At 43.5% G+C, this 13,613-nt stretch overlaps 1 protein-coding gene across 1 annotated transcript in view; it reads right to left on the bottom strand.

Annotated features, from left to right (window-relative positions):
* The window catches only part of Pdss2 (decaprenyl diphosphate synthase subunit 2), a 239,951-nt gene that overhangs the window by 17,508 nt on the left and 208,830 nt on the right, over positions 1–13,613 (bottom strand). The window lies entirely within an intron of this gene.

Genomic DNA, 13,613 nt, shown 5'->3' with positions numbered 1-13,613 from the left:
TTACTATATATTTTGAATTGTAATCTCATGACAAACACTATCCTGGGTATTTAATTAAAAGGAACACCTTGGGACAAGAACCTACCATGTAGGGATCACACAGTGCTGGGGGTATTTGAGGAACACATAAAGTATGTGAGTGATTTTGAATTTCTAGGATTTTACTTGAGTTTATCTGGCTTATTAATTTCTTTTTGTTGTTGTAGAGCTTACTCATGTCCCAAACTGTTATTGACTTTAGTATATGAGTACTCAAACCTGGGGGACTATTAGCCCCGTGCTGCCACTATAACCATCCTTGTTACCCCAGCTTGGTAGCCACCTAGCATGCATCCTGATGGGCATAACTTCACTAGAAAGCACTCACAACAACAGAAAAAGAATAAGAATAAAGATAACGACAGAAATGTGAGCCTCACCATATCTCCCGTGTCATATGGGCAATGGAGTAAGGATGTCACTGTCTGGAACATGGAGGTATAATCAAACTTGCAGGCTGGACTCACAGTTCCTTCCGTATAAGGCGTGTGTGTGTGTGTGTGTGCACGCGCGCGCGCACACACACACACACACATGTGCCATGACTCACATGTGGAAGTCAGAGAACAACTCTGTGCCATTTGTTCTCTCTGGTCACCTTTCCATGGGTTTTGGGGATTGAACTTAGGTGTCAGGCTTGTGAGGCACGCGAGGTTTACCTGCTGAGCTATCTTGTCTGCCCACATGTAGGGATTCTATGGAAGAGCATTATGGGTATATTGTTGATTTGGACACTTGTTTCCCTTAATGGGATGGTGCTAAGAATTGTTTTGGTGGTGGGGGCAGGTTCTCAGTATAGAGCTCAGGAGCCTAGCCTAGCGTTCATGATCCTCCTGCTTCAGCCTCCCCAAAGCTGGGATTACAGGCACACATGCTATGTCCAGCTATGAGAACTTAAGTGGTTATACTGTGCTTACTAGCTTTTTAAAAGTCACACGAATCGTTACACTGGCTCAACAAACATAAGTCCCTTTATCAGGCAACACCATTTCTAAGAATGGAACTGTGTTACACCAGAGAGTAATGCATAGTTATTCTCAGACCTCCAAGAGAAAAGCCTGCTTTACAACTTTTGTAGTCTGTTGGCAGAACCCAAAGAGGGCTATGGCAGAAAGCATAGACACTGTAGGGTCAGCTGACTGTAACATAACTAGGGGGACACATAGTGTGTTCAGTCAGGCATACAGCAAACTATGTGCACTATGGTGTGTGTGTGGAGAACACAGAAAGGCTGCAAGTTGTTCCTAAACAGGTGCACACAAATTGTGTCAAGAATGAACCAATAATACAGGTCCACATACTTGTTTTAGGACTAAGGCAGGGAGCCCTTCCTCAGAGGGTGCCATTGAGCTGTGCGCTAGGCAGCCTTTGTGATGAGCCTGGCTTTATGATGTCATGAGCAGTCAAGACCTCTGAGCTAAGTAGCCAAGGGTTGCAGGGGCAGGGCTAGGATCTACGTAGCCCAGTCTACTTGGCATTCACACCTCCAGCTGTGTTTGCAGATCCTGCAAGCTCTACTGTTACTTCAGTAATTCTGCTTGAAAACGGAGGGTACCCAGTCCCCTTGTTATACAGAATAGATGGCTAAGCACATAACCAATGATCAATACTCTGTCTGATGTAAATGGGGTGGCTTAGTGTGCTTGCAGGAGCTGGGCAGAAAGCACTGGGGGAATGGTTTCAGATATATCAATCAAACGGATTATAGCTTTCTCAGGGACCAGACAGCTTGACATCTCAAAAATCCTAATTCTGTAGAAAATCAGACTGTATGAGTTTGACAATAACAAAGACTTCTGACTTACTAAAGCCATGTTTCAAAGCTACAAAGAAGTGCCTCTCTTTTCTCTCAAATTTCAGAAAATCCATTTCTCTCCACTGTTTTTTTAAGATGAGGAAAGAACACTCCCTTTATATCGACTTCAAACCCACTTTAATGGCCCAAACGGGCTCTCCTAGGGGTCAGAAGGCTCTACTCTCTACATAAAGACACAGGCGCTCCCTGTGCACAGGTGGTTTCTAGCACCACAAACTGGGAGAAATAATTGAATGCAGCTACCCCACAGAGCAGCACACTCACCACAGCATCAGCCTGCAGGGCAGCCTTACTGTAGCTTTCCAGACCACCAGTCTAAAGATCTCTCTAGCTAGAGCGTTGTTTCAACCTAAGAAGTACAAGGAAGTGAAGACATAACTATTTGCTTAAGCATACACATCACGAGATCTTAAGGAAGGGGACAGCACACACAGACGGTGATATGAAGAACAGCAGAAATAACCAGGAGGAGCATTTAAGTGGGGAGAAAGAGGGGGTATGGCAGAGGAGGGGGTGGAGGGAGAGTCAAGTAATACTAAGGATGCTTGAAAAGCCATATGGAAATTTATTCATTTTGTTTATTTGTTTTTTTGAGATGGGGTTTCTCTGTGTAACAGCCCTAGCTGTCCTGAAACTCTCAGAGATTCGCCTGCCTCATGTATATTAACATCTATATATGAGTCAGTCAGTCAGTCAGCCAATCTCTCTCTCTCTCTCTCTCTCTCTCTCTCTCTCTCTCTCTCTCTCTCTCTCTATCTCTCTCCTCTCTCTCTCTCCACACTTGAGGAAGATAAGAGGAACAGTGGAGTCTTATGAACTAGAAAAGGAGATATGTGCAAACAGAAGAGCATCTGGAATTATTCATTAATTCATTCAACAAATACTTATTAGGAAGCTACCGTGCGTGAGGTGATAAGTCTTCAAAGTACAGTAATGAACACACATACACTATTCATGATAGCAACCAAGAATTGGTCTTCAACCATAATATCTGCTGTAGCCTTAAGATAAATGTTAAGTACTAAAATATGAATGCCAGGAGCCAGAAAGATGTCCTAGAAGTTAAAAGCACTTGCTGCTCTTGCAGAGGACCCTGGTTCAGTTCCTGGCACTCACACGGCAGCTAACAATCATCTGTAACTCCAGTTCCAGAGGATCTAATGCCTTCTTCTTTTGGCCTGAGGGCTTGCATGCATGTGGCACACAGACAAACATGCAGGCAAAACACTCAAGCGGTTGGAGAAACAGCTCAAACAAAACAGTGAATTTAAGAATGGGCTGGGCTGGTTGTGCTAGTGCACACTGGTAGAATTTGCTGGGGGAGGGCACAGGAGGATCAAAAGTATGGCCAGCCTGGTCTACAGAGTGAGTTCCAGTACAGTCAGGGCTACAGAGAGAAACTTGTCTCAAAAACCAAAATAGAATAGGATGGAATGTTCCACTAACTATTATCACTGTGAGCTATTTAACATTTTATGTAAAACATTATAAAGTAAATATCAACAGCAAGGAATATTTGAGGAAAAAATAAGAGCAATTTACAGCTGCCCATATTCAAACAATATCAACAGAAGTTGGGCTAATTACTGAGAAGACATACTTCATAATGTTATAATGTCATAAAAGAGGCTTACCATGAAATCATTTAATAATTTTATTCATGATCCACAAAGGAATAGATATAATAATCACTGAATCTATTGATATCATTGAGGTGTGTAGGATTGCTAATATCCAGGGAACAAGAATCTAATTTAAAAATAACATTAAGAAATTAGAGGACTACATCACCAAAGCAAGATGATAGTCACCGGGGAGTATGACACAGTGCACTCAGAGTAAGGAAGTTAAGTCTAGAGAGAGCTCATGGTAAGAGACAACCCTGTGTGGGGAGACTGGTTACTTCCTGTGTGATTAGAAAAGGTTTTATTTATTTATTTTTTTTGAGACAGGGTACTGCTATGTAGCTCAGGCTAAGTTATGTGGAGCTAAAGATGGCTTGAAAGTGAAGATCCTCCTACCCCCACCGCCAGAGTACAAGCTCAAAGGAGGGCAATACCCTGGGCACTGAAAAGGAATATATATATATATATATATATATATATATGTATGTATGTATGTATCTTAGGCTGGCGATGAATTCCCCATCCTACTCTACTTCCTGAACTACAGATGTGTGTACCACTGTGCTCAATGTCCACTTCCTGAACTACAGATGTGTACCACTGTGCTCAGTGTCTACTTCCTGAACTACAGATGTGTGTACCACTGTGCTCAGTGTCCACTTCCTGAACTACAGATGTGTGTACCACTGTGCTCAGTGTCTACTTCCCGAGCACTGAATTTGAGATGTGCACCCCTTTGCCTAGCTCTGAAAAAAACTTTTTTTGACAAAATGTTTCATATGGTACAATATTTTCTTAAAAACTTTATTTTAAAATATTTTATATTTTATTTTATGTGTATGGGTGTTGTGTCTGCAAGTATATCTGTGCACCATGTTTGTTCCTGTTGCCTGAGGGCCTTAGATCTCCTGAAATTAGAGTTACGGACAGCTATGAGTCGTGTTGTAGCTGCTGGGAATTGAATGTGGGTCCTCTGGAAGAACAAGCTAGGCTCCATACAAAAGCTATGGACAGAAACTGGTCAAGTAGGAGACGGCAGCTGGCTCAGTCGCTAAGAACATGTACTGCTTTCGCAGAGGACCTGAGTTTCATTACCAGCACCCATGTCAGGTGGCTCAGAACTGCCTATAACTTCAGCTCCAGGGAATCTAACAGCTTCGGCACTCATATATGCACAGACACACACACACACACACGCACGCACGCACGCACGCACGCACGCACATGTGTGCATGTGAATACACCAGAGTCAAACACTCACAAACAAGTTCTGTCCCCAAATGAGGTTTCAGCCTGTTGCCACAGACATCAGTAATTCCCTAGAAGCTTAGATTTAAATTCTGACCACTTCACAAGAACCAAGACTTCTGATACTTTATCTTCAATTCTCACCAGTTTAGGACATAATATTTCTTTCTTTCTTTTCTTTTTTCTTTTAAAGATTTATTTATTTATTATGTATACAGTATTCTGCATGTATATATGCCTACACACCAGAAGAGGGCACCAGATCTCACTACAGAAGGTTGTGAGCCACCATGTGGTTACTGGAAATTGAACTCAGGAGCGCTGGAAGGGCAATAAGTGCTCTTAACCTATGAGCCATCTCTCCAGCCCTAGGCCATAATCTTAAAAGAAAAAAAAATCCAATTCAGATCAGAACCTATAATTATAAAATGAAAATCTTTAAAACATACAATGTATTTCTTCTCTAAAACATGCCTTTACTCATATATCGTGACATGCTAGTTTCCAGTCTTTATTAAGCATAGAACATTTTACACAGTTAGAACCATGTCATATGGTTTTTCACTTGGAATTTTCCCCTTTAAAGTCTGCTATAAACATCTTATCTCCTGCACTGCAAGTCCTTCAGGAGCAAGACAGGACAGAAAAGGTCAATGCAGCTAGGCAGGCGGCCTCCATAATTATCACTAACTGAAACAGGCACACTAATGGTAAAACATCTTTAGGAGCCTGGAGGAAATGAGAGACTCCGTGCCTGCCCTGATGATGATACAAAGTCCCAGGACAGAAGAAGCAGCATCTGCCTAAGGAAAGGGGACAGGGAGGAGAAAACAGCAACATCTGGTGTCTAATTGTGCCAACATGAAAACTTCCCGGGGCCAGCTATCTGGGGCTGCGGTTAAGCATGCCACAGAAACTGTCCATCAGAAATAAGCAAATAGACACACGAATAAATAAGCCTGGCTGTGTGTATAAAGAAGGAGCAGTAGTACTTAATATTTTTCACTACTCAATTACCCCCAGCCCCAAAAGGATTTGGGATCCACTTTATAACACGGCTGAAGCATTTATGAACAATAAAAAGAAATGGCTAGCTAGCAGGGCAAGTCTTGGGAGGGGATAGTCATGAAGAAAGAGGAAATATTCTTTTTCTTCCCAAAGGAAGTGATGATGTGATCATGTGAATGCAAATGTGAGCGGACATCTTTGATGATGGGAAGAGAATTTACTGTGTGCTTTATGCAAATACATAAGGCTTACAAGGACTTGTGGAGGTTAAGAGGGCAAAGGAGAGCAGCAGCGACCAGGCACTGCTTCCAGTGAGGCCTGGCGGGACAGCTGGAACCTGCTGTCCTGGAATCACGACCAGCCCTGGGAGACAGCAGGAACTCAGGCTGCCAGCCCAAGGGTCTCTCTGTTTCTTCCACTTGATAGGGAACTGGATGCCTAAAGAATTATTTGCCCAGTGTGTACCCGTGAGCTGTTCTGTGTTTAGAGTAAATTTCTAAAGAGGACGTTAGGGGGCTGGAGAGATGGCTCTTCTGAAGGTGTAAATCACAAACAATCCCACACCAGTTTGGAATTATGATTAATAGAATGGTTATTTATTTAAAAGGGAAAAACTTGCCGGGCGGTGGTGGCGCACGCCTTTAATCCCAGCACTCGGGAGGCAGAGGCAGGCGGATCTCTGTGAGTTCGAGGCCAGCCTGGTCTACAAGAGCTAGTTCCAGGACAGGCTCTAAAAAAAAGCTGCAGAGAAACCCTGTCTCGAAAAAACCAAAAAAAAAAAAAAAAAAAAAAAAGGGAAAAACTTACAGATCACGGTCCCAGCCAACAGCCCTCTGCGCAATCAGGAAGGGAGCCTAGTCGCTGGAAGCAGAGCTGGAAGCCAGAGCACCAGTGGAGGGAAGCGGCCACACTTTTAAAAAGAGAGACCACGCCCCAATGGGCTGGTATCTCAGCGGCTATTGGCTGAAGAAGCGGAAGGAGCTCCCGCAACACTCTCCAGAGTTAAGAATATATTCTGCTCTTCCCCAGGACCTGAGCTCTGTTCTCAGCATCCACTTTGGGTGGCTTAAACCTCCTGTAATTCAGTGCCAGGATATCTGATACTCTCTTCTGGCTTCCATGGGTAGTAAGCACCCACCCATGTGGTGCATAAACATGCATGCAGGTAAAAGATAATACACATAAAATAAAATAAATCAACTTAAAAACCCAAAACAACAACAACAAACAGGGTCAGTGAGCCGGCTCAGTGGATAAAATGCCATCCTGACAACCTGAACTCAATCTCTAGGTCCTACCAAAGGAGGAGAGAGCTCATTTCTTTGAGTTCCATGTAGGTATGCAGCACACACACACCTGCTCTCACACATACCTCTCAGAAACAAAGAATAAAACCAGAAACCTTTTCAAAAAGTGAAAAGAAACCCACTTTTGTATTGAGTCACAGGCCAAATGCTAAGAAATGCATAATAAAGCAGAGATGTGTGTAACAGGAACCATCCCAACCAGTCTTTATTTCTGAATTAGCATGAATGTCAAGGGCCATTTAAGGCACACTCTTGGGCACTCGGCAAAGAATGAACAGAAGGCAAACTCCAGAGTGCTTCAATGTCTGGTTTTGATCAAGTGAGTTTTGCCAAAGTCTGTATAGCTAAAGCAATGATTTAAAAGAAATCGGGAACAAGTCTGTGTCTCCGTGATGGAGATATTTAAACAAGCCATCTTGAAAATGTTAAAAAATTAAAATTGTAGAAAGTCGAACCATAGGTGCCATGTTTTGCCTGAAGTGGTAAAAATACCATCTGCCTCAGTCTCTTAGCAGCATGCTTATTTCAAGTAGCAGTCGGCTCAACTACAGGCATACGCTCGGCTCCAGCTGGGGAAAATACACAGACGTTTGTAGATGTTTTTCTAAGTAAAAGTAGTCAACATATTCGTTTTCTTTTAGACATGTATAGTAGTTGCCATAGCAAACTAAGTGTGAATGTGGTCTGAGAGGCTCTGTTCCAGACCCAGCGCTACCCAATGTCTGAGAGGCTCTGCAGTTCAGGAGGTGGCAGGCACTCTTTCATCTAGCCCCGAGCAGAGTCAGCAGTGCTGATGGACGGGAAGGAGCCTGAGAGCTAACCACCCAGAGATACATGGTCACTAACTATCCCACAGCACTGCGTACAAGATCAAATCTTGGCACTAGCTACTTGGTCACAATTCAGTTTTGGTAAGTACATCACATCTTACAAACTCCTTTTAGGTGTCTTTCTTTCTTTTTAATTTTATGAGCATTGGTGTTTGGCCTGCATGTTTGTGCAAGAGTGTAGGATCCCCTGCAAATGGAGTTACAGACAGTTGTGAGCAGCCATGTGGGTGCTGGGAATTGAACCAGGTCATCTGGAAGAGCAGCCAGTGTTCTTAAATGCTGAGCCATCTCTCTAGTTCCCCTTTCTGGAATCTTTACTGTTACAACACTCCAGAACTGCCACCCTTGCCCATCTGCCTTAGAAGGAAGGAGTTAATGAATGGAAATTTGCTGGGTACTTATCTTAAGGAGAAAGTCATCATGAAACATTCATATCCAGAATCCACTGCAACCAGAACTCAATTAAAAAGTAACAGAGGGCTGGACGGCAGTGGTGTACGTCTTTAATTCCAGCACTCGGGAGGCATAGACAGGTGGATCTCTGTGAGTTCGAGGCCAGTCTGGTCTACTAGAGCTAGTTCCAGGATAGGCTCCAAAACTACAGAGAAATCCTGTCTCGAAAAAGGAAAAGAATAAGAAGAAAAAAAAGAAAAGAAAAAAAAGAAAGTAATGGAAAGCCAGGTGTGGTGGCACATGCCTGTAATTCCAGCACTCTGAAAGCTGAGGCAGGAGGCTGAGAAATTTTAGGTCAGTTTGGGTTACATAGTAGAATCCTGTCACAAAGCTAAATACATGCCCAAATGAAAAAGAAAAAGAACTTAATATCTTACCCAGTGAATGCGAAAGGCATTATGAAAAATCAAGCCGAACTGATTTAAAAATGATCACCTTTTCCAGCCCTCCCTTCCATCCTCCTCATCTCTGACTGAATTTGAGTGATGGGGTATAAAGCTAGCATGAACAATTGAAATTAATTTTTTATGGTTTTCTGAAACTGATTTTTTTCTTTTTGGATAAAATTAGGCTCTTGGGAATGAAGAAAATTTCAGCAGCAAATAAGTTTCAGCACAATCTCCTGAAATGGCTGCTGAGTTCTTCAAATTCCATCTTGTAGATAATCCTATCAGGGAACCCCAAGCCGCCAGCCATGCTGCCTGCATTAGCTAGCACGAACATCAATCAATAGCAATGAGACCACACCAAGCAGAACAGAGAGGCAGAGACCTGAAGTCTGCACGTTTGTGCTCCCCCAAGCCCCACAGTGCACAGCACCACAAGCTGCGCCTCTGACCATCTATCACCCTAGAGAGAGGGACAACATTTCCCTCCTCCCCCTGTGATACTCGGGCTTACGTTTGTGTCAGGGTGACAGGGCTGGAATCCCTCCAGTTCACCTTTGTTTCACCTTTAACTGTCACAGCAGAAAGTCAGGGAGCACTTTTTGTCGGCTGAGAAACACAAGTGACCAGGCTCTGGGAAAGGCAACGGAGGCAAGCAGGGGATGGGCCGTATTCTACATCAGTATCCGCTTACATTTCTGAGCCTCCAGCTGTGGCCATCACACTAACACACACACACACAAACACACACACATACACACACACACACACACACACACACACACACACACACACACGGAAGCACTGAGAGGCCAGGGCAGACAGGCTGCTGCTTTCAGAACATTCTCATTCTACTGGGAAGTGATCATCTTAGATCAGGATGATGGCAAGGAAGAGAGGAGTGTCTACTCTACAGGGAGGCTTGAGTCAGGGAACTTGTGATGTCAGCCTGTGGATGTGGACTATTGTTCATGTGGTCCTCGAGGGATTAGCACAGCAAAGTACAAGGTAATTAAGTGACTCACACCAGGTTCTGCAGTAAGTTGGTAGTATAGCTGCTTCTTGGTCTAGAAATGCCCTCCCTCCCTCCCTCCCTCCCTCCCTCCCTCCCTCCTTCCTCCTTCTTCCTTCTTTCCTTCCTTTTTTGAGACAAGGTCTTACTATATGTAGCCCTAGCTGGTCTAGAACTCATTATGTAGGCCAAACTGGCTCAAACTTGCAAAGATTCAAACTGTGCCTCCCTTATGCTGGGATTAGAGGTGTGCACCACCACAACCCGCCTGCCAAAGTGCTTCTTTGATAAAAAATTCTATGAGGCTGGAGAGATGGGTCAGCAGTTAAGAGCATAATGGTCTGCGCTTCCAGAGAACCCAGGTTCAATTCCCAGCACTCTCATGGCAGCTCACAACTGTCTACAACTCCAGTTCTAGGGGATCTGGTACCCTCACATTGACACCAATGTACATAAAAATAAATAAAATTTTAAAAAAGACAAAGAATTTGTATCAAGTCCTTAAGTCACAAATAAGCTTCAGTGCTCAATAGTCACTTCCCCTTCCCTTCTGATGCATGCTTCTTGCTTTCCTCACCTTTAGTAAAACCCATCCTTTATCTTCAAACTAGTTTGCTTTGTTTGCTTAGCTCTGCACTGAGATGAAAAGCCCTGGACCATCTTTCTCCCGCTGTTTACTTCTTCCTGCCTTACTTCAAAGTGCTCTCTATTTCTGCATGGGCTCCATTCACTCACTACTAAGCAGCAAGCGTTAGGAACCAGAGGCCAAACACCAACACCAACAAACAAAAACTAACCAACCAAATACCTCCCCCCAAACCAAACAAAGACAAACCAAAGCCAGCCCTGTCCCTGCCCTAGAAGAGCTCGCAGTCTACGATCTCATCATGGGCCACTGTAAGTCAACGGAGAAGACACAATGAGAGATGCACACTGTCAAAGGTTGAGGGACAGACATATCTAATCCAGTCTGTACAAGCGCAGAGGCCTCCTTATAGGCGATATTCCTAAAATTTACATTGTAGGAGGGACAGAAGGAGCCAGAAACGGGGAGAAGCATCTTCCAAGCAGAGCAGACAGTAACAACCAAGACAGAGAAAACTAAGCCAGGCCTGTCCATGCAAGCCTATAATTCCAGCTATTTGGGAGGCTGAGGCTAGTAGTGTAAGTTTAAGGCCAGTTTGGGTCACAGTGAGACTATCTCAAAATAAAAAAACAAGAAGAGGAGCTGGAGATGTGGCTAAGTGGTAGAGGGTTTAACTAGTGTGAGTGAGGCCCTAGGTTCGATCCCCAGGAACAAAACAAGACAAAACAAAAGACAGAGAACAGACGGTGTGCAGATGTGATTTGGTGCTGCTAGGGAGATGGAAGGTGACACTGGAGTCTTTCTAGAGATGGGCCACACCTGGAGTCTTTCTAGAGATGGGCCACACCTGGAGTCTTTCTAGAGATGGGCCACACAGCCTTACACATGCCAGCCCGGCAAGCTCCGAGCATCCTGCAGATAGTGGGAGCCATCAAGGGGTTTGAAGGAGCACACTAAAACTGTGGCACTGAGGTTTAGACAGTCTACCTGGCAATGGGTCTATGCTGGCAAAAGAGGCAGAGAGCCCAGGTGATAGGATTTTCAGTTGTTCAGATGAGGAGATATGAGCCTAAGCAGGGGAAAAGGCAGGATATGAGAAAATAAAGAATTTGGCACTGGTATGATCTAGTAAAAACACACAGTAATATGGCTGCAGTTTCTCCCATGACTGACTTACTGTAGGATGACAGTGCCAGCAGGACAGATAAGTAAAGTGGACTAAGGTATACCACCGAGTATGAGTTAGGCCCTGTTGAAAACCATGGGCTCTGGGTAGAAGCATACCGCTGGCTGCTCAAAAACACCATGTAAGTGTTTGATGGCAGGACTTCTTAAAAGAGCTGCAGTATTTGCTCTAATGCTGAGTCAGGAAGCCCACCAGAGAAAATGCTGCTACCAGGCAAATGGGTGGAGCTAGAAAACATCATATTGAGTGAGGTAACCCAGACCCAGAAAGACAATTATCACATGTACTCACTCATAAGTGGCTTTTAAACACAAAGCAAAGAAAAGCAGCCTACAGATCACAATCCCAGAGAATCTAGAAAACAATGAGGACCCCAAGAGAGACTTACATGGATCTAATCTACATGGGAAGTAGAAAAAGACAAGATCTCCTGAGTAAATTGGGATCATGGGGACCATGGGAGAGGGTTGAAGGGGAAGTGAGAAGGGAGGAGAGCAGAGAAAAATATATAGCTCAATAAAATCAATAAAAAATACTAAAAATATATAAAAAGAAAAAAAGAAAATACTGCTACCAAGAAGCCATGCTTAACTCTGTTCTTTTGTGTCTAGAATTCCTTCCCAAGCTTTTTCAAGTTTTATGTGGATGTAGTTGCCCCATGCTGGTGCCATTTGTATATGGAGGTTTCTGTCCTGCCCAGTTTCTCAGCCTTTTAGGTCCAAAGAAAGACACAGAGGCCTACATTAATTATAAACTATTTGGCCTTTTAGCTCAGGCTTATTATTAACTAGCTCTTACAACTTAAATCAACCCACAATTCTTGTCTCTGTTTAGCCACATGGCTTGGTACCTTTTCTCAGTGAGTCATTCTCATCTTGATTCCTCTGCATCTGATTCGTGACTGCAGATTGAGACTTTCCTCTTCCCAGAATTCTCCTAGTCTGGTAGCCCCACCTATACTTCCTGCCTGGCTACTAGCCAATCAGCATTGGTTATTAAACCAATACAAGTGAAAAATCTTTACAGGGTATAAGAGCATTATCCCACAGCATGCTATGCCAGCATGGCACACAGTTCACTTCCTGTTGCCTATGGATCAAGATATAGAACTCTCAGCCCCTTCTCTAGCACCATGCCTGCCTGCATGCCTCCATGCTTCTTGTCATGACGATAATGAATTAAACTTCTGAAGCTATAAATGAGCCCCAGTTAAATGTTTTCCTTTATAAGAGTTGCTGTGGTCATGCTGTCTCTTCATAGCAATAAAACCCCACGTAGGACAGTAAGACATATAACATAATGTGCTTTTTGTGTGTGCTTTCAAAAGCTCCACAGGAAATGTGGAACTTGTGCTCATACAAGTTCCATGCTGCACAACATGTTGCTGGTCCTATGGATTGAATGTGCCCCCAACTTGGTTCCCCATTTGATATGCTGATGATTTTTGGAGGAGGAACCTTTAGGGTGCAATCAGGACCAGGTGAGGTTGTGAAGGCAGGGCCCCCATGATGCATTAGAGGAGATACTTAGCTAGCATGCCTGCTGCTTCTAGCCACTTAATGCCCTCCATCTTTGAAGAGCTGGTTCTTTCCTTCTATCATGTGGGTTTTGGGGATTTAACTCAAATCACCAGGCTTGGTTTTGATCTGCTTGGCCCCAAGCACCTTTACCTGCTGAGCCATCTTGCTGGCCCTCACCGTTTTATTCCCAATATCTAACACACTGTGTGAATAAATACACACTGTTGAATGAATCTTATTTTATCTGCTAATGGCAATCTCACAGCTTTAAACATCATGATTCTTTATAACTTATTTATTTAAATTAAAAAGTGACATTATTTCTTAAGTGTATGGGTGTTTTGCTTGCATGTATGTTTGTATACCAGGTATGTGAGAGAGAAGAGGGTGTTGTATTCCTTGGGACTGGAGCTACAAATGGCTGTGTGCCATGATTTGGGTGCTGGTAATGAAATCCATTTTATCTATCTATCTATCTATCTATCTATCTATCTATCTATCTATCTATCTATCTATCTATCTATTTTTGAGGCAGGGTCTCACTATGTAGCTCTGGCTGGAATGGCAGTGTCTTTGCAGATGAGGCTGGCCTAAACT

Source organism: Arvicola amphibius, chromosome 8 (assembly GCF_903992535.2).
Source record: "Arvicola amphibius chromosome 8, mArvAmp1.2, whole genome shotgun sequence".
Classification (NCBI taxonomy): Eukaryota; Metazoa; Chordata; class Mammalia; order Rodentia; family Cricetidae; genus Arvicola; species Arvicola amphibius.
Note: the sequence above shows the minus strand (reverse complement) of the source record. Positions and strands in the feature narration are given on the sequence as shown.